Source organism: Scyliorhinus canicula, chromosome 2 (genome assembly GCF_902713615.1).
Source record: "Scyliorhinus canicula chromosome 2, sScyCan1.1, whole genome shotgun sequence".
NCBI lineage: Eukaryota > Metazoa > Chordata > Chondrichthyes > Carcharhiniformes > Scyliorhinidae > Scyliorhinus > Scyliorhinus canicula.
The window spans coordinates 216,355,276-216,379,323 of record NC_052147.1 but is presented as its reverse complement, the minus strand read 5'-3'; positions in this window follow the sequence as shown (position 1 = coordinate 216,379,323).

The window sequence follows — 24,048 nt, the reverse complement described above, 5'->3', positions numbered from 1 at the left end:
GGCCCTGGGTCACTGTCCGTGTGGAGTTTGTACATTCTCCCCATGTCTGTGTGGGTTTCACCCCCACAACCCAAAGATGTGCAGGATAGGTAGATTGGTCACTCTAAATTGCCCCTTTATTGGAAAAAATAATTGGGTATTCTAAATTTAAAAAAAAAAGAAAACTGGAAGATATCAGGATATTGGAGGTTTGGCTGAAAATTGGTGTTAAATTGTGGTTAATCTTTCCCCCTGATAGCTCTTTCTAGGGTTGGGTGGAAGGAATCAGTGAGAAGAGGAGAGAGAAGCCAATTTTGAAACTCCCCCACCCTGCAGTTGAAAATCATGGGAATGGTGCTCACAATATTGGCTGAGCAATGGGTCAAGGCAAGAAGTCAACTGCACAATGTTAATTCTTTCTCATCCTTCCCAAGCAGTGAATACAGTGCCAGAGAGATGGAACTAATAGAACTGGCTGTCATCCTTCTCCCGGTGAGGCCACAAGGCAAAGGCATCAATGTCTGGCTCTCCGATGGCAGCGTCAGATTTCTGAGCAGGAAGAGGGGCAGGGCCTGCTCTGCAGCCAGAGGGGAGGCCACCAAAAGCAGCTGCTTGGAGGTGCCATCTTTGGGCCAGGATTTACACACAGCACCTAACTTTCCTAGAGCAGAGAACAGTGCTGGAGGAGATGCCGCATGTCAAGGGATATGATTACTCATCTGTACCACCTGATTAGCACCTCAAGGACATGGTGGGCACACACTGCCTGCCACTCTGAAGGTGACAGCTGCCTGGAACCTTTATGTGAATGGCTCACTGCTCCACTGGTGACCTTTGCGGCATCTCGCAGGCCTCCACACAAAAGTGCATCAGGGATGTCATAGATACACTGGTCGCGAGGGCTGAGAACTTAATAATTTTTGACCAGAGCCAGGCTAGCCTTGGTGTGAAAGCCTTAGGATTCTCCCAGATCATGGCTTTCCACAAGTGCAGGGAGCCATTGACTGCACACAGATGTGCACTAGGTTCCAGGAGAGCATCCATGACAGCGTCACCCTTGGCAACTAATGGGCACCCAAGGTATTTGAGGAAGGATGATGACTATAGGGTTAGCTCCTCGCGAACAAGCGTCCCCCTGAGTATATGGCTGATGACACCTATCATGGGATCAAAAATCCCTGCCTGAAGTCAATGGGCATTTTGTTGGTCCATCAACTTTTCTGTCCCACCCATGACGATTCCCTCCACAGATAGGACTGGAGGAACCCAGCCCTAGTTTCTGTCATGTGACCACAACCTCTCTTTCCATTGTCCTCAGCAAGACTGTGAAGTCAGTCTTTTTAATTAATGAGAGAAATGCAGCCATTATCACACAAACAGTCATAGCATTTTAAGAATTTCTCAAAGGTATGCGCAAAAAGGTCATTTGCAGTTTAATAACTTCCCTGTCCAGAAGTGAACCATCAGCCAGATTCTTGCAGTCCCGGTATATTGACAGGAAAGCAAATGTCAAGTGACTTTAATGGTTATCGTCCCTTAAAGGGCAACACAGCAGAGTAACAGTCACCTGGTTTGGAAGACCAATTGGGACTCAGAGTGTGGAATCACCTCATGGTGAGAAAGGCTCCTTGGCAGAGGCATTTTGAGAGAAGGCTACAGCCATGAAGCTGCAAAACGATTCTTATTAATAAATACCTGTGTTCACTAATGAAGTCTGTAAATGTGCGTTCAATCCTCCATTTTATTTCACAGGGAACTTTTCATTTCAGATTCATATTTCTTAAGTTCATATTTATAACTCATAAATTCATATGGTTTGAGTGTTATAGTATCACACAATTTGTGAAATAAATCTTAAACCTATAAGGTAAGCAAACCTAATTCACCTCAAAACTATTTGCAAGTCAAATATTGAACCATCGTCATTTTATTATCTTGTAAAGGATTTGGCTGAGTCTATGAAAGGACTGCCAATTTAATTCAAATAAAATGCAGCTAATAAATCTTTGATGAAAAATACACATATTATTTTCACAGGGGCAGAGAGACAGACAGGGGTCTTGAAAGTAAAGCTTTGCCATACAGGGGCCCGTGTTTAAACTGATAACATAGCATCTGTCACATATTGTTTTGATTCTCAAAACATTCTCAGGGCACAGAGGTCTAACAGTAATACAGACAATGGTATATTATCTCTAAATGGAGCAGACTTTCTTTATATTACAAACTTAAGAAAACAAGTTAGTCATGTGACATAGGAACCTCCTTGAATTGAACCTTAAAAAGGTTTCCTTATAGCTAGATAAACATAGAAAAAAATTATACTTTATATTTCTGATTCGAAGTGCCAAACACGTTTGTTATTTGTTTGGATTTCTTACTTTGTTTTATTCTGTAAGTGAATTTAAGATTTGGATTTATCAAATTTAGGTGAAATTGTTTATCTTGCACTGTGTACTCTGACTATAATGTAATCCAAGATTTAAGTTTACGTTTATAAAAAAATTGGGCAGCATGGTGGCGCAGTCGTTAGCATCACGGCGCCGAGGTCCCAGGTTCAATCCCAGCTCTGGGTCACTGTCCGTGTGGAGTTTGCACATTTTCCCCGTGTTTGCGTGGGTTTCACCCCCACAACCCAAAGATGTTCAGGATAGGTGGATTGGCCACGCTAAATTGCCCCTTAATTGGAAAAAATGAATTGGGTACTCTAAGTTTATATAAAAAAAGCTGATTATAAAATATTATGTGGTCACAATTATAAAGGTTGTAGTCTCAGCCTGTAAATCTCATAGACCCTGGGCTGGATTCTCTGATTTTAAAGCTATGTCTGGAGGAAATGTCTGGTTTTCCGACAAAAAAATCGGCGAAGCCCCAGCACCAATCCTCTGACTGATGAGGGACAAACAGCCACACCACGTAAAACGCACAGCAAAGCCGATATAAACACCTGGAGAATAGTTGGATTCATGGCCACGCACGCGCACGGTGACGACCTGCAGCAGTCATGCCATACAATATTATGCAGGACACACACGGACCTGACCTGTCAGACAGTGCCCCCCTGGACACCCCCTTGCCTCGCCAGGTTCATGAAAATTGAGAGCACACATGTCCCGCGCCATTGGCCCATTGGGGGGGAAGCATCGGGTGAGGATCTTGAGGTAACGTCCTGAGGCCATCCCAACCGCGTGCAGCATACCCATCGATGACGCCGTTCTGGAGGGGTCGGAGGTTGCGAAAAGAGGTGCCGGACCCGAATCGGTCATAACCAGAGATTCTCCGCCCGATCGCCGATTACGATATCGGCATCCGGCAACGGAGATTCCCGCCCTTTCTCTCTTTTAGAATAGTTAATTATAGGATTCTATATATTCTGCGAGAGTTTACTCTTAAGAATAAAAAGTCTGTTGTAATGTACTGTGTTTCCTCTACCTGAGATAATTATGTTTATTCTAACATCGTCTGGAAAAAAGGACGTTTTATCTTAAGACCAAGTCATTGGCTAACGTAGTCAATGAAGCTCTTGCGATGTTTTAGAACCTTTTTAGCTGACGTTTTTAACTAACAATAAATTCAAAAGGATAGATTTCCCCTTGCAGGACAAACATTTGATTGGAGTACAAGACAAAACTAAAATGTTCTTCTCGTTTTTCTACAATCCATTTGTATAATAATAATAATCGCTTAGTGTCACAAGTAGGCTTCAATGAAGTTATTGCGGAAAAGCCCGCAGTCACCACATTCCGGCGTCTGTTCAGGTATTATTGTGATTAGAAAGTGACACTAAGATACATAGCACTATGTATAAACTACCTTCCATGCCTCCTATGTATAGTTACGTAAAGTAAGATAATTTACAAAAAAATAAGTGACTGGATCTTCTAATTGAAGTAGAAGAAATCATGACAGGCACACGTGTGAGCTACTTGCGCGTGAACTTCAACTTCTGGTTGGCAGAGCTGTTGCTGCCTGGAAGCTTCTATGGATGTCTCCAACACTGACTCTACAATTGTAGATTTGGGCTAGATGTCCTGATTATGCCTATAAATTTACACCTGTTATTTACAGGTGCAGGACCTGGATTGGAAGTGCCGAACATCAGAAGCTGTATCTGGAAGACGTTGAAATGTATTTAAAAGTAAACTTAATGAACAATCCCCAAACCTTAACTTTTACTAACGCTTCCCACTCACCCACTCTTCCTACCTCAACCACCCAATAAGCCAGTCCTTGCAAGAATGCATTAAACATAAAGCGAGCTGGCATTAAAGATCAAGTGGCTGAAATGCAACGTCTGATTGTAAATGGACAGTTATTAGAAATGGGGCAAGTTTTGTTTCCCAGGAGCCAATGAGGCTTTTAACTGAACTTAAAAAAAATATACTGGGACTGAAATGAAATTATTAAAGCAGAGACCCAGATATTTGGGCGTCGCTGGTTAGTCCAGCATTTATTGCCCAACCTTAGTTGATCTTCAGAAGGTGGTGGTTAGCTGCCTTCTTGAACTGCTGCACTTCCTGAGGTGTAGGTACACCCAGTGCTGTTAGGGAGGGAATTCGAGGATTTTGCCCCAGCAACAGTGAAGGAACGGTGATATATTTCCAAGTCAGGGTGGTGAGTGACTTTGAGGGAAACCTCCAGGTATCTGTTGCTCTTCTCCTTCTAGATGGTAGTGGTCATGGGTTTCGAAGGTGCTGCCTAAGGAAACTCGGTGAGTTACTGCAGTGCATCTTGAAGATGGTACACACGACTGCCACTGTTCGTCAGTGGTGGAGGGTTTGAATGTTTATAGAAGGGGGAGTAATCAAGCTTAGTCCTGAATGGTGCCAAGCTTCTTGAGTTTTGTTGGAGCTGCACTCCAGGCAAGTGGAGAGTATTACATTACACTCCTGATTTGTGCCTTATGGCGAATGCTTTGGCGGGTCAGGAGGTGAGTTACTTGCCATAGGATTTCTAGCCTTTGACCTACTCTGGTAACGATGGTATTAATATGGCTGGAACAGTTCAATTTATGATCAATGGTAACTCCCAGGATGTTGATTGTGGGGGATTCAGCAATGGTAATGCCATTGATGTCAAGGGACGATGGTCTTGTAGGAGATGGTCATTGCCTGGCACTTGTGTGGCGCGAATGTAACTTACCACTTGTCAGCCCAAGCCTAGATATAGTCCACATGTTGCTGTATTTGGACATGGTCTGCTTCAATATCTGTAGAATCGCAATGGTGCCACAAACATCTCCACCTCTGACCTTATTATGGAAGATGGGCATTGATGAAGCAACTGACAATAGTTGGGCCTAGAATATAATGATGTAAGTTGATAATGATGTCAATTGAGAGATAGCTGATATAATCAGGTCACATAATAGTATTTGTAGGTCCAGAGTTAAGTGACTGTCTTTACCATTAATCTCCTCTTGCCATGTTGTGAGCAGCACTTATAGGTTAATAACTATGGCTCCATTATGACTGTCGGCACCCAAATCCCTTTGAAAAGCTCAATCCAGAACTGCTTCAAAGGTCAAAACCCATTCAAGAATCTGATGGTGCTGATAAGCCCTGAATGTTCCTCATCAAAACACCTTTACATTTTAATGAGGTTTCACCAATCCAGGATATGGAATTAATACAAGGTTGAAGATCAAAGGTGGGTGGGGGAGTGGGTGTGCATCAATCATTGTCTTTGGTGTGATTTCCTTCAACTATAAGGCAGTGTTTTTCAATCTATTTTTCCAGTACTCACTTTTACCTCGGACCCACACTGGCAGACCTTCACGACCCACGTCGGCTGACCTTCGCGACAAATGCCCCATTTGCTTTCATTTATTGTGAAAGGGAAGCCTTCTTTGTCCTCATGATCTAACTTGAATCAGGTGCAAAGGAGGAGAGGACAATGCGTATATCAGGTGCAGACTTCAGCCAGTTTCTTGATGCCATCTTCATCTTTATGAAAACTAAAAATCTAACCTTACACATATAGGTCCTCATGAAGCACAAACCAATTTCTCAATAAATCATCTTTATACTCCTTTGTTCACGAGTTAAGTTTCTTCTTTGTAGGCTGTTAACCAGAGGCTCTGGAGCCGAGTGCAGAGTGAACATTAGCTCTCTCCTGTCCTGGACTCTCCTGTGCAGTACCGTTGAGCAAATTCTGTTGTGAAATCCTGTCGGTAAACTACTTATTTGAGTCTCTGGCCTTCTCTTACTTTTAAGAAAATCATTTGTCTTCACAGTTCACTTGCCTTACTTGCCAGCAGCTGGAAAATGGGAGCAACACTGCTCTATGTTTGGCGCCAAAGAGAACATACCTGGGCGGAGCTTAACATTAAGTGTGCGTTCGGGGCTCATGGCCTGCTCTCTGCTGTAGCTTCTTTGTGGAAAACTTCACACAACCTAATTTATTTTGATTGAAAAGGCGGCAGCCGACGCCATTATCTTTTTTATTTTTTGCAGTAAGTATTTTATTTTGACATGTAGGCACCAGAGATCACAACATAACCAATAGTACAGAGACTTATTTCAGCTCGTATCGCAATCTAGCTTTAAAAATCTATTATTTTTCCAGAACGCAATTTCATTATAATCCACGTCAAAATGCAAAACTGGTAAATTTCTTCAAGGTGTGTTGTTCCTTGGGTCTTAATAAAGCTCGTAGTCTCAAAGTTGGAGAAGATGCTTTATTGTGAATTTGTTCTGTCTTCAAAACTTAACTTACAGCTACCTCAAATGCTGCCTGCTTGTCCTGCTCCCAGTTCTCCCTTCTGTGAAGTGTGTCCTCACTTCCTGTCCCTCTGTATTTATAGCTCTCCCGTGCTTCCTCTAGTGCTTGCTCAGTTGTATTGCATCTACACTGATATACAATCACCACATCCCCCCTTTTTTCTTTACATATTTTCTGTACATCGTTAAAGAAAATTGTGCAAAACAGTTAGATTACTTATGATATGTGTATCTATACAAGTGATGGTGCTATTGCATATTTTACACAGCCAATTTATATTTATGAGTCCAATCTTAATAAAAACATTTATGAGTCCAAACGAGATGAATTTGTTCACTGAGTTTTTTCTTTTTTGTTGTTGAGGTGGTGATATTCTATTGCAACTCCGTTGTGAATGTTGTCGGTGTTCTTGTTATTTTAAGTAACCAATACATCATCCCATTGTGTTTGCATGGTCGAACCACTGATGTTGACTGACATGGACTTTTTTCTGTGCTTGTGATATCGATTTAGTATGTCATCTGCCTTGAAAGCTGGTGTGCTTGCTTGTTCTGGAGCAGATGTGAGTTTGTGTGATTCGTTGTCATCCCATGGCATGTTTGTAGTCTTGTCATTGCTTTGCAGTGTGCTGTGGCATTGTCCTTCATGTGCAGAGTTGTACCATTTTGTACAAGTCATTGTTTCATTGCTGTTGTTTCTCTCGTTCCTGTCTTTGTTGTTTTCGCACCGTTCTTGTTGCTGTTTTTGTCATTTCTGTCTTTGTTGTTGTCGCTATCTTTGTTATGCTTCTTGTTGGTTTTGTTGTTCTTCTTGTAGTTTTTGTTGGTGCTGTTGTTGTTCTTGTTTCTGCAGTGCTTCTTGCGATTTTTGTTGTTCTTATCGCGCTTCATGTTGCTTTTCTTCTTGCTGTTGTTGTTCTCATTTCTGCTGTGCTTCTTGTGGCTTTTGTTTTTCTTGTTATGCTCAATGAGTGTCCCATGTGGATAATTTGAGTCATTGTCACAGTTATTGGTGCGAGTGTCCTTTGTGGAATCTGTTATATTGAACGTTTCATCTCGAGAATGGTGAGAATGATCTGATGTTGCATTGATGCTGGTGACATCAGTCATTTGTGGTGGATCTGATTCCTTGTCTTTGCTTTCTTGGTGCTCCTCTTCTGGAGTCAAATTCTTCACGATTTCATTTGACGCGGTCTCTCTGGACTCTTGGTGCTCCTCTGCTGGAGTCAAAATCTTCATGGTTTCTATTGACGTGGTCTCACTTCACTGGACTCTTGGTGCTCCTCTTCTGGAGTCAAAATCTGCATGGTTTCTATTGGCGTGGTCTCACTGGACTCTTGGTGCTCCTTTTCTGGAGTCAAAATCTGCATGGTTTCTATTGGCATGGTCTCTCTGGACTCTTGGGTGGCCCTACTCTGTGCTTCTGTACAGACAAGCTGAGAACTGTCAGTCTCGCTGTGATCCTGTACCTCCTGTATGTCGAGTGTGATCACCTTGTCACTGTTTTCGCATGCAGTGGGTAGATGTATATTGTCTTCTTCTTGTTTATGTGAGCTTGGTAGACTTTCATAATCTGCTTGCAGTTGCTCAGATACGGCGGGTTGACCTTCATGGTCTTGTTCATGCATGGTGTTCGCCAGGGAGTGTTTGCTTGCTTCCCTTTTTGAGTCTTTCATCACTCTCACTGTGGAGCCTGTCATCACTCTCTCTGTGGAGTCTTTCTGTGCTCTCTGTGTGGCGTCGTCTTCGTCTCGGGTATTGCTGTCATCCAATGTATCGACGATCTGCCATGGCACTATGGTGTTGGATTCATCTACCACGAGTAGATTTGTGTTGAGCTTTGCGACCGTGTCGCTGATGCTGTGACCAGCATATCCGAATAACTCAGCCATGTCTGAGTAGTATTGTTCGAAACCCAAATCATCTTTTTATGCTTCGGATTTGGTATCGTTGTCTTCATCATTTTTTGCATGTCCGAATAACTCAGCCATGTCTGAGTAGTATTGTTCGAAAAACAAATCATCTTTTTTTGTTTCGGATTTTTTTTTTGTTCTCTTCACTTTGGGTGGTGCAGACTGCTTTTTCCATGGTGTTGTGAGAGTTATTTTCAACTGCTGGTTTAAGTTCAGGCGTTTTTCTGTCTTCTGAGGCAAGAAAACTTGGTTTTACAGCTTTAAATATCTTGTTTTCAATTTTCGGGCATTTCCCTTTTAAGTGGGCGTGGTCCGGATCCTCAGACGTCATGATGCTCGTGACGTCATGCGTAGGAATCAATCGCGCATGCGCAAATCGGCCTTCCTTTACTGTGCGGTTTTGCAAGTCGCGCATGCGCATAACTATCAGCCAGAAAAACTTTTTTAAACTGCACATGCGTGGCTTGCACATGCGCAGAACACAAAACGGGTGATTGTAACTGCGCATGCGTGGCTTCTGTTTCCTGCGCATGCGCAGACGCAGATTTTCGTTCTTTGTCTCCCTGAGACTGTAAAATGTGCTCCGATGCCATTTTATCGTGGATTTCAGCGGGTTTTTTTAAAAAGTGTAAGTAGTTACCTTTTCCTTTCGATCTGAACTGGACCTCAGCGTTTTGTCTCAGTGAAAAATTCATTCTTCCATTTGATCTGTACTTTTCACTCGCGATTTCTTGACTGAACCCTTTCTGTTCTGATAGTGATTGTTTGAGATTTGCATCACTCAGTCTCTGTGCAGTTTGGCCTCTGAGCATACAGTGCTGTTCAAATTTCACGCAGTACTCTTCAAATTTTTTTAGTATTATTTGTAAATTGTTGCTGCCTTCAGCTTTTGAGTATTTATATCCATAATATACTTTTCTAGCTTCATGTCCTGCGATGAGCAGTGCTATTTTCATTTTGTCTGAGGCTGCTGCTACATCATTAGCTATGATATATATATCGAACATTTGCTGAAATATTTTCCAGATATTTCTTACATTACCGGTTATGTTCAGCTGAGGTGGGCGTTCAACCCACATCCTCGAATAAGCGAGATCTTCCCAAGTCGAATGTCCAGTAGGAGGCTTCCATGCCATTTTGGTCTTTCTGTGTCTGCAGCTTTTCCTTGAGTAATCTTGTACTAAGCTTCTGAAGCAACACCTGGTACCATGTGTTGTTCCTTGTGTCTTAATAAAGCTCGTAGTCTCAAAGTTGGAGAAGATGCTTTATTGTGAATTTGTTCTGTCTTCAGAGCTTAACTGACAGCTACCTCAAATGCTGCCTGCTTGTCCTGCTCCCTTCTGTGAAGTGTGTCCCCACTTCCTGTCCCTCTGTATTCATAGCTCTCCCGTGCTCCCTCTAGTGCTTGCTCAGTTCTATTGCATCTACACTGATACACAATCACCACACAAGGTAGCAATTTTGAGTCGTGCCACAGAAGTTCAATGCTCGAGAAGGTACAACACTGAAGCTTGCATTCGTCAAACATTATGGTCTCCTGCGCGAATACCAAAGTAAGCTGTACACTTTTGAGGGTTCACTCCATTTCACACCACAGTTCGGTTGATATCACAAGAGGGGAATCTTTCTCAGTAGAGGCAGGGACTTATTTTCAAAATGAAACCTCAGATCCTCAAATAAAATGTAAAAGGTCGTGGACACAACTCCTGAGAATAACCAGGTTGGCTGTCATTTCCGAGCCCAGCACTCAGTGCGGCCCAGGGCTTTACCAAATACAGCAACCCACCCAGACCTCCTAAAAATAAAACCTGGTGTCCAGTAACCCCCCCCCCCACAAAACCAAACCACAAACCAGGTGCTGGGTCCCACCCGAACAGGGCCGGAGGTGGTGGGGGTGGTGCTCAGTCACCAGGGCCTGGTTCAGCAGATGAACTCTTAGGCCAGCACAAGCCTCATTTCCCCGGATAAATCACCGAGAGGAGCCACACCGGGCGGGGGCTGGATGTAGAGGGAGGGGGGGGGGGGGGTGAGGTGCAGCCCATCAAGCTTCGGGTGCAGGTGCTTCGGGAATCGTTTCCAAATTCTCACAGGCGGGGTGGGGGAGGTAGGGGGGGGGTGCAGATGCTGTGGGGATGGAGTGGCCACACCTCCCCCTCAATCGCTGGGTCTCACTCACCCCAAGCGCCCGGCACTAAACCGCCCGTCACCAGCCAACACTCAGGAATCTCCACACAAACCGTGGATGAGCCCCCAGCTGTAGACATTTAATTTTCTGTCTCCACCCTACTGACCATCCCCCTTTGCTGACTTGCCGGAATCATTGGAGCTGCAGATATTTTCAAACTCCTCAAGGTAAATGATGGGTACTCCTCCCACGATCGACCCACCACACGAACGGCACACCTGATCATTCCGAGGCCCTCCCGACACCCACCACTGACCCAACCACGCGATGCAACCCTGACTTTGAAAAGCCCTGCTATAAGGACTGTGTGTTGAGGAATAACATATTAGTGATTTCCAAAGATAGTTTTTTTTTTATAAATGTTTTTTATTGAGTTTTCATATTTTATATATGACAGATTACAAATTATTAGAGAGGAAAAAAAAAAGAAAACACAAAAATTTAACATGAATATTTACAGGTAAGCATCTTCATAACAACAATTGTGGCCGCCCCCTTTAGCCAGCATACATATTTTACATTCCCCAGTATGGCCGAGGCACATGCCTTGGCTTGCCATCAAACCCCCATAACGAGCCCGTAACCCCCCCCCCCCCCCCCCCCCCCCCCCCCCCCAGCTACCTTCCCCCGATTCCCGTCCATTTTCCCGATTCTTGGCCACCCGACTATTCTTCCTCTTGTACGTTGGCCACAAACAGGTCCCGGAACAGTTGCATGAATGGCTCCCACGTTCTGTGGAAGCCGTCGTCCGACCCTCGGATGTCGAATTTGATTTTCTCCATTTGGAGAGATTCCGAGAGGTCGGGCAGCCAGTCTGCAGCTCTGGACGGTGCTGCTGACCGCCAGCCAAACAGGATTCTACGGCGGGCGATCAGGGAGGCAAAGGCAAGGACGTCCGCCCTCCTCCCCAGGAATAGATCTGGCTGGTCTGAAACCCCGAAGACCGCCACTATCGGGCATGGCTCCACCCTCACCCCCACCACTTTGGACATAGCCTCGAAGAAGGCTGTCCAGTACTCCACAAGTCTGGGGCAAGACCAGAACATGTGGGCGTGGTTGGCCGGGCCTCTTTGGCACCGCTCACATCTGTCCTCCACCTCCGGGAAGAACCTACTCATACGGTTTCTCGTTAAGTGGGCTCTATGTACCACTTTTAGTTGCGTCAGGCTGAGCCTTGCGCACGTGTAGGTGGAGTTGACCCTATGCAGTGCTTCGCTCCAGAGTCCCCACCCTATCTCCATCCCCAGGTCGTCCTCCCATTTCCTTCTTGTTGCGTCCAGTACGGTGTCGTCCCTATCTACCAGTCGGCCATACATGTCACTACAGTTCCCTTTCTCTAGGATACTTGCGTCCAGTAGGTCTTCCAGTAGTGTCTGTCGTGGCGGTTGTGGGTACGTCCTTGTCTCCTTTCGTAGGAAGTTTTTGAGCTGCAGGTACCGTAGCTCGTTCCCCCCAGCTAGCTGAAATTTCTCTGTCAGTACGTCCAGTGTTGCGATCCTGTCGTCCGTGTATAGGTCCCTGACTGTCAGTGTCCCCCCGTCCTGCCTCCACCTTTTGAAGGTGGCGTCAGTCAGTGCTGGTTTGAACCTATGGTTGTTGCAGATGGGAGCCTTGTCCGACATTTTGTACAGGCCAAATTGCTGCCGCAGTTGGTTCCAGGATTGGAGGGTGGCTGTCACCACTGGGCTGCTGGAGTGTTTTTTGGGTGGGGATGGGAGTTCTGCCGTGGCGAGGGCCCGGAGGGAGGTTCCCATGCAGGAGGCCTCCTCCGCACGTACCCACTCGATTTCCAAAGATAGTTGTGAGTGGGATTAATCATCCATAGAGGTAGGAACATATCGTCCTCTCTGAATGCCAGGGTTAAATTAAGACAATAAAAGGGAACAGTATATTTGGATATTAATTAAAATTTAAAGGAATAGGACAGCACGCTGGCACAGTGGTTAGCACTGCTGCCTCACAGCGCTGAGGACGGGGGTTCCATCCCAGCCCCGGGTCACTGTCCGTGTGGAGTATACACAATCTCCCCATGTCTGCGTGGGTCTCACTCCCACAGCCCAAAGATGTGCAGGGTAGGGGGATTGGCCATGTTAAATTGTCTCTTAATTGGAAAAAAAAAGAATTGGGTATTTAAATGTCATTAAAGGAATTGGAAAGGAGTAGGACACTGGTGTTTGTATGTTATTGATGGCACAATGAACAGGCCAAAGAATACTGAGCGGTACTGAGTTGTGAACCTTGACAATATTACCCCACCTGGACAGGTTCTCGTTGGACTCCGCAGTGAGATTCGAAAGAGGGAGATGTAGGTTCAACTATGCATGCTCTTCACCCCACCCTCCACCCCAGCATTAAGTTCAATGGTATAAGCACACTTAGAAATTGGAGGAAATCCAACAACAGTGTCAAGAATGCAACAATGTACTTAAAACTTACAAGAACAACAATGACTCAGTTGTGTAAAAACATTAGCTGGAAGAACCACAAGAAAAGCAGCCCAACCATGACTTTAAAAAAAAGATAATAGTCGATTCAAAGGGGAGTCATATAAAGCTGTTAGAGAAAGTAGCAAGCCTCAGTATAAAGCAAAAGAAGAAAAAGAGATAGAGAAAGAGGGGATAAATAGAATATGAGAGTACATTTGAAAGTAGCATAAAAGTGGACTACAAAAGCTTCTGCGAGCATATGGGCAGCGCAGTAGCACAATGGTTAGCACTGTTGCTTCACAGCTTCAGGGTTGCAGGTTCAATTCCCGCAACTGTCACTGTCTGTACAGAATCTGCAAGTTCTCCCCGTGTCTGCGTGGGTTCCTCCCATAGTCCAAAGATGTGCAGGTTGGGTGGATTGGCCATGCTAAATTTGCCCTTAGTGTCCAAAAAAGGATAGGTGGGGTTACTGGGTTACGGGAATAGGGTGGAGATGTGGGCTTAAGTAGGGTGCTCTTTCCAAGGGCCTATGCAGACTTGATGGGCCGAATGGCTTCCTTCTTCACTGTTAAATTCTATATTTCTATTGAAAGAAAGTGTTCAGTGAAGAATGCCTCAGGGAGGAGGTGACGTAGTGATATTGTTGTTGGACTAGTACTCCACCACAGCAGGTGGTAGAACATAATCTCAATAAAATACCTGTAATTAAAAGTCTAGTGATGACCATGAAACCATTGTCAAATGTTATAAGAACCCATCTGGTTCACTAATGTCCTTCAGGGAAGAAATCTGCCATCCTTACCTGCTCTGGCCTACGTGTGACTCCAGGCCTACAACAATGTGGTTGACTCTTAAGCGCTGTTTGAAATGGCCTAGCAAGCCACTCAGTTGTATTCAACCTCTACAGAAAAAAGGAAATGTAACCAAGCGACCCACCTGGCATCGAACCAGACAGCGGAATCGACAACAGTAAACCAAGCTCTGTCAAACGTGCAAAGTCCTCCTTACTAACATCTGGGGGATTGTGGCAAAGTTGTAAGAGCTGTCTCACAGATTAGTCAAGCAACAGCCTGACATAGTCATACTCATAGAATCATACCTTATAGACAATGTCCCAGGCACCACTATCATCATTCCTGGGTATGTCATATCTCATAGGCAAGGCAGACCCAGCAGAGGTAGTGACACAGTGATATATAGTTGGGAGCGAGTTGCAATGTGAGTCCTCCACATCGAAATTAAGTCTCATGGCTTCAGATTAAACATGGGTAAGGAAACCTCCTTCTGATTGCCATGTTCTAACCCCCATCAGCTGGTGAATCAGTACTCCTTCATGTTGAACATGACTTGGAGGAAGCACTCAGGGTGGCAAGGGCACAGTATAGACTCTGGATGGGGGACTTCAATGTCCATCAAGAGTTGCTCAGTAATAGCACCAGAGACCGAGTTGGCTGGGTCCTAAAGGACATAGTTGCTAGACTTGGACTGCAGCAGGTGGTGAGGGAACCTACAAGAAGGAAAAACATACTTGACCTCACCCTTATCAACCTACCTGATGCAGAAGCATCTGACCATGACAGTATTGACAGAAGTGACCACCGCACAGTACTTGTGGAGACTAAGTCCCATCTTCACATTGAGGATACCCTCCATTGTGTTCATGGCACTACCATCGTGTTAAATGGGATAGACTTTGAACAGATCCAGGAACTCAAGACTGGACGTCCATTAGGTGTTGTGGGCCATCAGCAGCAGCAGAATTGTACTCAACCACAATCAGCAACCTCATGACCTGGCATATACCCCTCTGCCATTACCACCAAGCCAGAGGAGCAACCCTGTTTCAATGACAAGTGCAGGAGAGCATGCCAGGAGCAACACCAAGCATACTTAAAAAAGAGGTGTCAACCTGGTGAAGCTACAATACAGAACTACTTGCGTGCCAAATTGCATAAGCAGCAAGTAATAGACAGAGTTAAGCGATTCCACAACGAGCACATCAGATCTCAGCTCTGCAATCCTGCCACATCCAGCCGTGAATGGTGGTGGTCAATTAAACAGCTCACTGGAGGAGGAGGCTCCACATCCACAATGATGGAGGAGCCCAACACATATGTTCAAAAGATAAGGCTGAAGCATTCGCAATGATCATCAGCCAGAAGTGCCGAGTAGATGATCCATGTTGGCCTCCTCCAGAGATCCCCAGCATGACAATTATCAGTCGTTATCTGATACAATTCATCCAATGTTACATCAAGAAACAGCTGAATGCACTGTATATTGCAAAGCCTCTGGGCCCTGACAATATTTCAGCAATAATACTGAAAACTTGTGCTCCAAAGCTTGCTACATCCCGAGCCAATCTGTTCCAGTGCATGCACAACACTGGTATCTACCCGGCAATGTGGAAAATTGCCCAGATGTATCCTGTACACAAGAAACAGGACAAATCCCACCTAGCCAATTACTGCCCTATCAGTGTGCTCTCCATCATCAGCAATATTGGAAGGAGTCATCAACAGTGCTAACAAGCCGCACTTGTTCAACAATAACACAATCACGGAAGCTCAATTTGGGTTCTGCCAGAGTCATTCAGCTCCTGACCTCATTAAAGCCTTGGTTAAAACATGGATAAAAGAGCTGAATGTCAGAGGTGAGGTGAGAGTGACTGCCCTTAAAATAAAGGCAGCATTTGACCAAGTACGGCATCAAGGAGCCTTAGCTAAACTGGAGTCAAAGGGAATCAGGCGTAAAACTCTCCCCTGGTTACAGTCAAAGCTGGCACAGAGGAAGGTGGCTGTGGTGGTTGGAGGTCAATCATCTCAGCTCCAGGACATCACGGCAAGAGTTCCTCAGGGTAGTGACTTAGGTCCAACCATCTTCCGCTGCTTTATCAATGACCTGTCTTCGATCATAAGGTCAGAAGTGGGGATATTTGTGGATGACTGCACAATGTTCAGCATCATTCATGACTCCTCAGATAATGAAGCAGTTCATGGCCAAGTGCAGCAAGGCCTGGACAATATCCAGACTTGGGCTGACAAGTGGAAAGATACGTTCCCTCCATGCAAGTGGCAGGCAGGTGCTTATAAGAGAGGATCTAATCATTGCCCCTTGACATCACCATCGCTGAATCCCCCACAATCAACATCCTGGGGGTTACCATTGATCAGAAACTGAACTGCCTAGTCATATTAATACTGTGGCTACAAGAGCAGGTCAAAGGCTAGGAATCCTACGACGAGTAATTCACCTGCAGACCCCCAAAGCCTGCCACCATCTACAAGGTACAAGTCAGGAATATAATGGATTACTCTCCACTTGCCTGGATAAGTGCAGCTCTAAGAACACTCAAGAAGCTCGACACCATCCAGGACAAAGCAGCCTGCTTGATCGCTCCCCCTTCCAAAACATTCAATCCCTCCATCACCAACCAACAGTGACAGCCGTGTGTACCATCTACAGGATGCACAAGGTTCCTTAGGCAGCACCTTCCAAACCCATGACCACTACCATCTAGAAGGGCAAGAGCAGCAGATACATAGGACCCCCAGCACCTGAAGGTTCCCCTCCAATCACTCACCACCCTGACTTGGAAGTGTATCGCCGTTCCTTCACTGTCGCTGGGTCAACATCCTAGCTCTCCCACCCTAACTGCACTGTGGGTGCATTTACATTTCAGGGATTGCAGTGGTTCAAGAAGCAGTTCCCCACCACCTTCTTAAGGGCAACTAGAGATGGCAATACATGCTGGTCTAACCAGCGACACCCACATCACGTAAAGGATTTAAAACATTTAAAAAATGTAGGTCTCTTGCAGTCTGAAACAGGAGAATTTATACCAGAGAGCATGGAAATGGCAGAGCAATTAAACAACTACTTTAACTCTGTCTTCATGGAGGAATAACCTCCCTGAAATGCTAAGCAACCAAGGATCGAGTGAGAAAGATGAATTGTAGGCAATTAGTATTAGTAGAAAAATAGTGCTTGAGAAATTAATGGGACTGAAAGCCAATAAATCCCCAGAGCCTGATAATCTACATCCCGGGATACTGAAGGAAGTACCTATGGAAATGGTGAATACGTTGGTTATCAGGTTCCAAATTTTTGTAGATTCTTGAACAATTCTGGCAGATTGCAGGCTGGCAAATATAGCCCTGTTATTTTAAAAAGGAGGGAGGGAGAACATAGGGAATTATAGACCAGTTAGTCGAACATCAGGAATATGCAAAATGCTAGAACTTATGTGATAACAGGACGCTTAGAAAATATCAATTGGATTAAACAACGTCAACATAGAATCATAGAATCTACAGTGCAGAAAGAGGCCATTCGGTCTATCGAGTCTGCACTGGCCCTTGGAAAGAGCACCCGCCTCCACCCTATCCCGTAACCCAGTAACCCCAACTATCCTTTTTGGACACTAAGGGCAATTTAGCATGGCCAATCCACCTAACCTGCACATCTTTGGACTGTGGGAGGAAACCGGAGCACCCGGAGGAAACCCATGCAGACACGGAATCGAACCTGGGACCCTGGAGCTGTGAAGCAACTGTACTAACTGCTGTGCTACTGTGCTACCCACGGTATGAATTTATGAATTTATAAAAGTGTAATGATGTTTGACAAACCTACTGGAATTTTTGAGAATGTAACTACTAGAACAGGTAAGGGTGAACCAGTGGATGTGGTGAGTTTGGATTTTCAGAAAGTTTTTGAGAATGGGATCAAAGGCTATGGGAGAAAGCAGGATTAGGCTATTGAGTTGGATAATCAGCCATGATCGTGATCAATGGCGGAGCAGGCTTGAAGGGCCAAAAGGCCTCCTCCTGCTCCTATCTTCTATGTATCTATGTATTTAAGTCCCACATAAGGGGCGAAATTCTCCGACCCTCAGCAGGGTCGGAGAATCGCCTGGGGCCGCCGAACATCCCGCCCCCGCCGTGGCAGAGATTCTCCGCCACCCGGGAAGTGGCCGTGGCGGGAATCTCGCCACTCCGATCGGCGAGGCCCCTGCGGTGATTCTCCTGCCCGGATGGACCGAAGTCCCGCCGCTGGGAGGCCTCTCCCGCCGCCGAGGTTTGAACCACCTCTGGAACGGCGGAATCAACGGCGCGAGCGGGCCCCGGGGTCCTGGGGGGGGGGGGGGGGGGGGGGGGGGCGATCGAACCCCGGGGGGGTGCCCCCACGGTGGCCTGGCCCGCGATCGGGGCCCCCCGCTCAGACTCCGGGCCAGTGCCCTGGGTGCACTATTTCTCCTCCGTGGCCGCCACGGCCTCCGCCATGGCGGAAGCGGAAGAGAACCCCACATCGCGCATGCGCCGGCAGTGACGTCAGCGGCCAGCTGCCGCTGACGTCACTGCCGGCACATGCGCCGACCGGCGAAAGCCTTTCGGCCAGCCACGCTGCCGGGGGCGCCGGTTTTTTGCGCCAGTCTTCTGGTGCCAACTGCTCCGGCGCGGGGCTGGCCCCCAAAGGTGGGGAGAATTCCCCACCTTTGGGGAGGCCCGACCCCTGAGTGGTTGGCGCTACTCCCCTACGCCGGGACCCTCCGTCACGCCGGGTAAGGCAGAATCCCGCCCAAGAGGTCTGTTTGCAAAATTAAATCACATGCGGTTGGGGGTAATATATCAGCCCGGGTTGAGTATTGTTTCGCAGACAGGAAACAGAAGGTAGGAATATACAGGTCTTTTTTGAAGTTGCATGCAGTGACTCATATGGTCCCATGGGATCAGTGCTTGGGCCTCAGCTATTCACAACATAGATCAATGATTTGGATGAGGGAACCAAATGTAATATTTCAAAGTTTGCTGATGAATTGAAACTTGGTGGGAATGTGAGTGGTGAGGAGCATATTTAGAAGCTTCAAGGTGATTTAGACAAATTGAGTAAGTGGGCAAATACATGACAGATGCAGTGAAAATGTGGATGAAAATGAAATTATCGACAACGGATGGAGAGACAGAATGGGGGAATACAATTTAAATGGAGATGGATTGGAAATATTGATATACAAAGGGGCCTGTGTGTCCTAGCACATCAGCCACTGAATGCAAGCATGCAGGTACAGCAAGCAGTGAGAAAGGCAAATGGTATTTTGGCCTTCATTGCAAGAGAATGTGAGTACTAGAGCAAAAATGCCTCACTGCAGCTGTACAGAGCCTTAGCCAGAGCACACTTGAAGTTGTTGTCTCCTTATCTAAGAAAGGATATACTTGCCATGATGGAGTGCAGAGAAGGCTCACCAGACTCATTGCTGGGATAGCAGCATTGTTGTCTGAGGAGAGATCGGATTGATTGGGCCTGTGTGCACTGGAATTTGGAAGAATGAGAGAGGATCTAATTGAAACCAATAAAATTCTGATAGGGCTGGACAGACTGAATGCAGGGATGTTATTTCCTCTACCTGCAGGTGTCTAGAACAAGAACTTAACAAAAACACTCACCATAACACCTCAGGGCTTTAAGCACTCCTTCAATTGCTGACATGAAAGGATGGGTGGCTTTGCGACTTCTCCTTATGGCTACCTTCACTGATGGATTGGGACAGGAAGTCCTTAAAACTCTTGCATAAAAAGGTAAGGCAGCAGTTTAAATCATTGTGAGCAGTGAGCGGCTTGTAGTGTTCAATAGTTTGATTGATCTGTGTTTGATTGTGTTACCCTGGTCACTGGTCTGTCTGACTGTACTTGATTGTTTAAGCCTGTGGATAGAGCTAGAGTGTGAAGAAAAACAGGGAAGGTTTGAAAGAGAGATGATCTCAGTTCCAGCTGAGAACATGTATGCGCATATAAACTCCCAGAATGTCTGAAGTATTTTAAACTATTCTAAATAAACCTGTTGTACATTTGAAACCAGTATCATCTCTGCATTTCTCAGAGATAAATCTGATGTATAAGGTATACACCTCCTGCGGTAATCTCCCTGCAAAACAGATATACCACTTTGGATACTATTGAGAGAGATGGCTCACCAGGAGAAGACAGCAGCAGCCAGGTTCATGGCACCATGGCTGGCTCTGCTGTGCAGCAGGGCAGGAAGAAGAATGGCAGGGCTATAGTTGGATTTGGATTTGTTTATTGTCACGTGTACCGAGGTACAGTGAGAAGTATTTTTCTGCAAGCAGCTCAACAGATCATTCAGTACATGGCAGAAAAGGGAATTAAACAATTCAAGAAAATACATGAGAATACATAATAGGGCACACAAGATATGCAATGTAACTACATAAGCATTGGCATCAGTTGAAGCATACAGGATGTAGTGTTAATGAGGTCAGTCAATAAGAGGGTCATTTAGTGATGTCTAGTGATAGGACATTCAATCATAATGGGAATAGACAGGCGGTTCTGCGGACGCAATCGAGACTCCAGGATGGTATGTTGCCTCACTGGCGCAAGGGTCAAGGATGTCTTGGAGTGGCTGCAGGACATTCTGGGGGGGAGGGTGAACAGCCAACTGTCGTGGTGCACATTGGCACCAACGATATAGGTAGAAAATGGGATGAGGTCCTACAAGCTGAATTCAGGGAGTTAGTAATAATCTCAGGATTGCTATTAGTGCCACGAGTTAGTCAGAGTACGAATGTCAGGAGAGATAGGATGAATGCGTGGCTCGAGAGATGGTGCAAGAGGGAGGGATTCAAATTCCTTGGGCATTGGAACCGGCTCTGGGGGAGGTGGGACCAGTACAAACCGGATGGTCTGCACCTGTGCAGGACTGCAAACAATATCCAAGGAGGGGTATTTGCTAGAGCTGTTGGGGAGGGTTTAAACTAATGTGGCAGGGGGATGGGATCCAATGTAGAAAGTCGAGGGGAGGAAAACGGGGCCAGAAAAAAAAAGCAGTAAGGGGGAACGTGTAAGGCAGAGAAGCCATAGTCAAAAATCAAAAAGGACCACAGTACAGGGAACAATGACTGAGGAGAGTGTGAAATGGGAGGTGGCCAATGCAGGATTGAGGGTGTTGTACCTAAATGCACGCAGTATACGGAACAAGGTAAATGAGCTTGTTTCGCACATTGAAATTGGCCGGTACGATGTTGTGGGCATCACAGAGAGGTGGCTTCAAGGGGATCAGGGCTGGGATCTAAATATCCAAGCATACATGTCCTATCGAAAGGACAGGCAGATGGGCAAAAGGGGCAGAGTTGCATTGTTAGGAAGGAATGAAGATCGCAAGGAGCAATCTTCTGGGGCTGGTTTAGCTCGCTGAGCTAAATCACTGGCTTTTAAAGCAGGCCAAGCAGGCCAGCAGCACGGCTCGATTCCCGTACCAGCCTCCCTGGACAGGCGCCAGAACGTGGCGACTAGGGGCTTTTCACAGTAACTTCATTGAAGCCTACTTGTGGTATTGTGTGAAGCAAATAATGGCATGATGGGAAAAGTAGTCAAGTCTTCTTGGTACAATTGAATTTAACCTAAGACACAGATACAAAATGCAAAATGTTCGTCATGAACCTAGAAGCAGTCTCAATAAATAACAAGCTGAACAACTGTCTCTTCCTGTATGTAAACAAGTTTGTCCAGTTCTTAAAACAAAGACAAGATAATGATATGAGACTCCAGTCCCCTAAAGGTCAGCAAGGTGACGCCATTGTAACGATTATTACTTATGTTTTACTTTCGATCAAATTCCTGACCAAGTTGTATTCATGTTATCTTGATCCTATAATGTATAAAAATCATCTTATTCTTCTGTGAGATCGCAGACTTGGGACGGACTCAGCAGTTTGTATTTGACTGCCTTCCGACTTCAAAAGTCTCAGCCATTTACTGCTAGCAGTCAGTTCTAATTCGGAAATAAAGTTCAGTTTTGCTTACCTAATGAATCATGTTTGTGTTTCTCTATCACAGTCAAGACGTGGGGAAAATATAAAATACAACATACTCGTGACAATAAGCGATTTCCATTTCATTTCATTTCAATGTAGGATCAGAAGGCATAGAATCTCTGTGGGTAGAGTTGAGGAATCGCAAAAGTAAAAAGACCCTGACGGGAATTATGTGCAGGCCCTCTAGCAGTAGTCAGTATGTGAGGCAGAAAATAAATCAGGAGATAGGAAAGGCATGTAAAAAAGGCAATATTACAATAATCGTGGGGGACTTCAATATGTAGGTGGACTGAAAAAATCAGGTTGGTAGTGGATCCCAAGAAATGGAAATTGTTGAATGCCTAAGAGATGCTTTTTTGGAGCAGCTTGTGACAGAGTCTACTACGGAACAGGCAATTCTGGATTTGTTGATGTGTAATGAGGCTGAATTGATTAGGGAACTTAAGGTGAAGGAACCCTTAGGGAACAGTGACCACAATATGATAGAATTTACCCTGCAATTTGAGAGGGAGAAACTGCAATCAGATGTAACAGTATTACAATTAAATAAGGGTAACTACAAAGACATGGGGGAGGAGCTGGCCAGAGTTGATTGGAGAAGAAGCTAAGCAGGGAAGACAGTGGAACAGCAATGACAGGGGTTTTGGGGGTTATTAGGGAGGCGCAACAGAAATTCATCCCAAGGAGGAGGAAACATGCTAAGGCGGACAAGGCATCCATGGCTGATGAGGGAGGTCAAGGACAGCATAAAGGCTAAGGAAAATGCATACAAAGTGGTGAGGATTAGTGGGAAACCAGTGAATTGGGAAGCCTTTAAAAGCAAGCAGAGGACAACTAAAAAGGCAATAAGGGGGAGAAGGTAAAGTACGAGTGCAAGCTAGCTAGTAATATAAAGGAAGATAGGAAGAGATTTTTGCAATATATAAAAGGTAAGAGAGAGGCAAAAATAGACATTGGACCACTAGAAAATGTAGCTGGAGTAATAATAATAGGAAACAAAGAAATAGCAGATGAACTGAATAGGTACTTTGCATCAGTCTTCACGGTGGAAGACACCAGTGGGATGCCAGAGCTCCAGGAGAACCAGGGGGCAGAGGTGAGTGCAGTGACCATTACTCAGGAGAAGGTTCTGGGGAAACTGAAAGGTATGAAGGTGGATAAGTCACCTGGACCAGATGGACTACACCCCAGGGTTCTGAAAGAGATAGCTGAGGAAATTGTGGAGGCATTAGTGATGAGTTTTCAGGAATCACTGGAGGCAGGAAGGGTCCCAGAGGACTGTAAGGTGGCTAATGTAACACCACTGTTTAAGAAGGGAGGGAGGCAGAAGATGGGGAATTATAGGCCGGTTAGCCTGAATTCGGTCATTGGTAAGATTTAGAGTCTGTTATTAAAGATGAGATCGTGAAGCACTTGGAAGTGTATGGTAAAATAGGACTGAGTCAGCATGGCTTTGTCAAAGGGAGGTTGTGTCTGACAAATCTGTTTGAGTTCTTTCAGAAGGTAACAAGCAAGTTCGACAAAGGAGAATCAGTGGTTGTGATTCATTTAGATTTCCAGAAGGTCTTAGACAAGGTGTCGCATAGGAGACTGTTAAACAGGTTAAGAGCCCATGGTGTTAAGGGTAATATCCTGGCATGGATAGAGGATTGGCTGACTGGCAGAAGGCAGAGGGTGGGGATAAAGGGGTCTTTTTCAGGGCGGCAGCCGGTGACTAGTGGTGTGCCTCAGGGGTCTGTGCTGGGATCAAAACTTTTTGCAATATACATTAATGATCTGGAAGTAGGTACTGAAGGCACTGTTGCTAAGTTTGCAGATGATACATAGATCTGTGGAGGGACAGGTAATATTGAGGAAGCAAGGGGGCAGCAGATGGACTTGGACAGGTTAGGAGAGTGGGCAATGAAGTGGCAAATGAAATACAATGTGGAAAAGTGTGAGGTTATGCACTTTGGAAGGAGGAATCTAGGCATAGACTTTTCTAAATAGG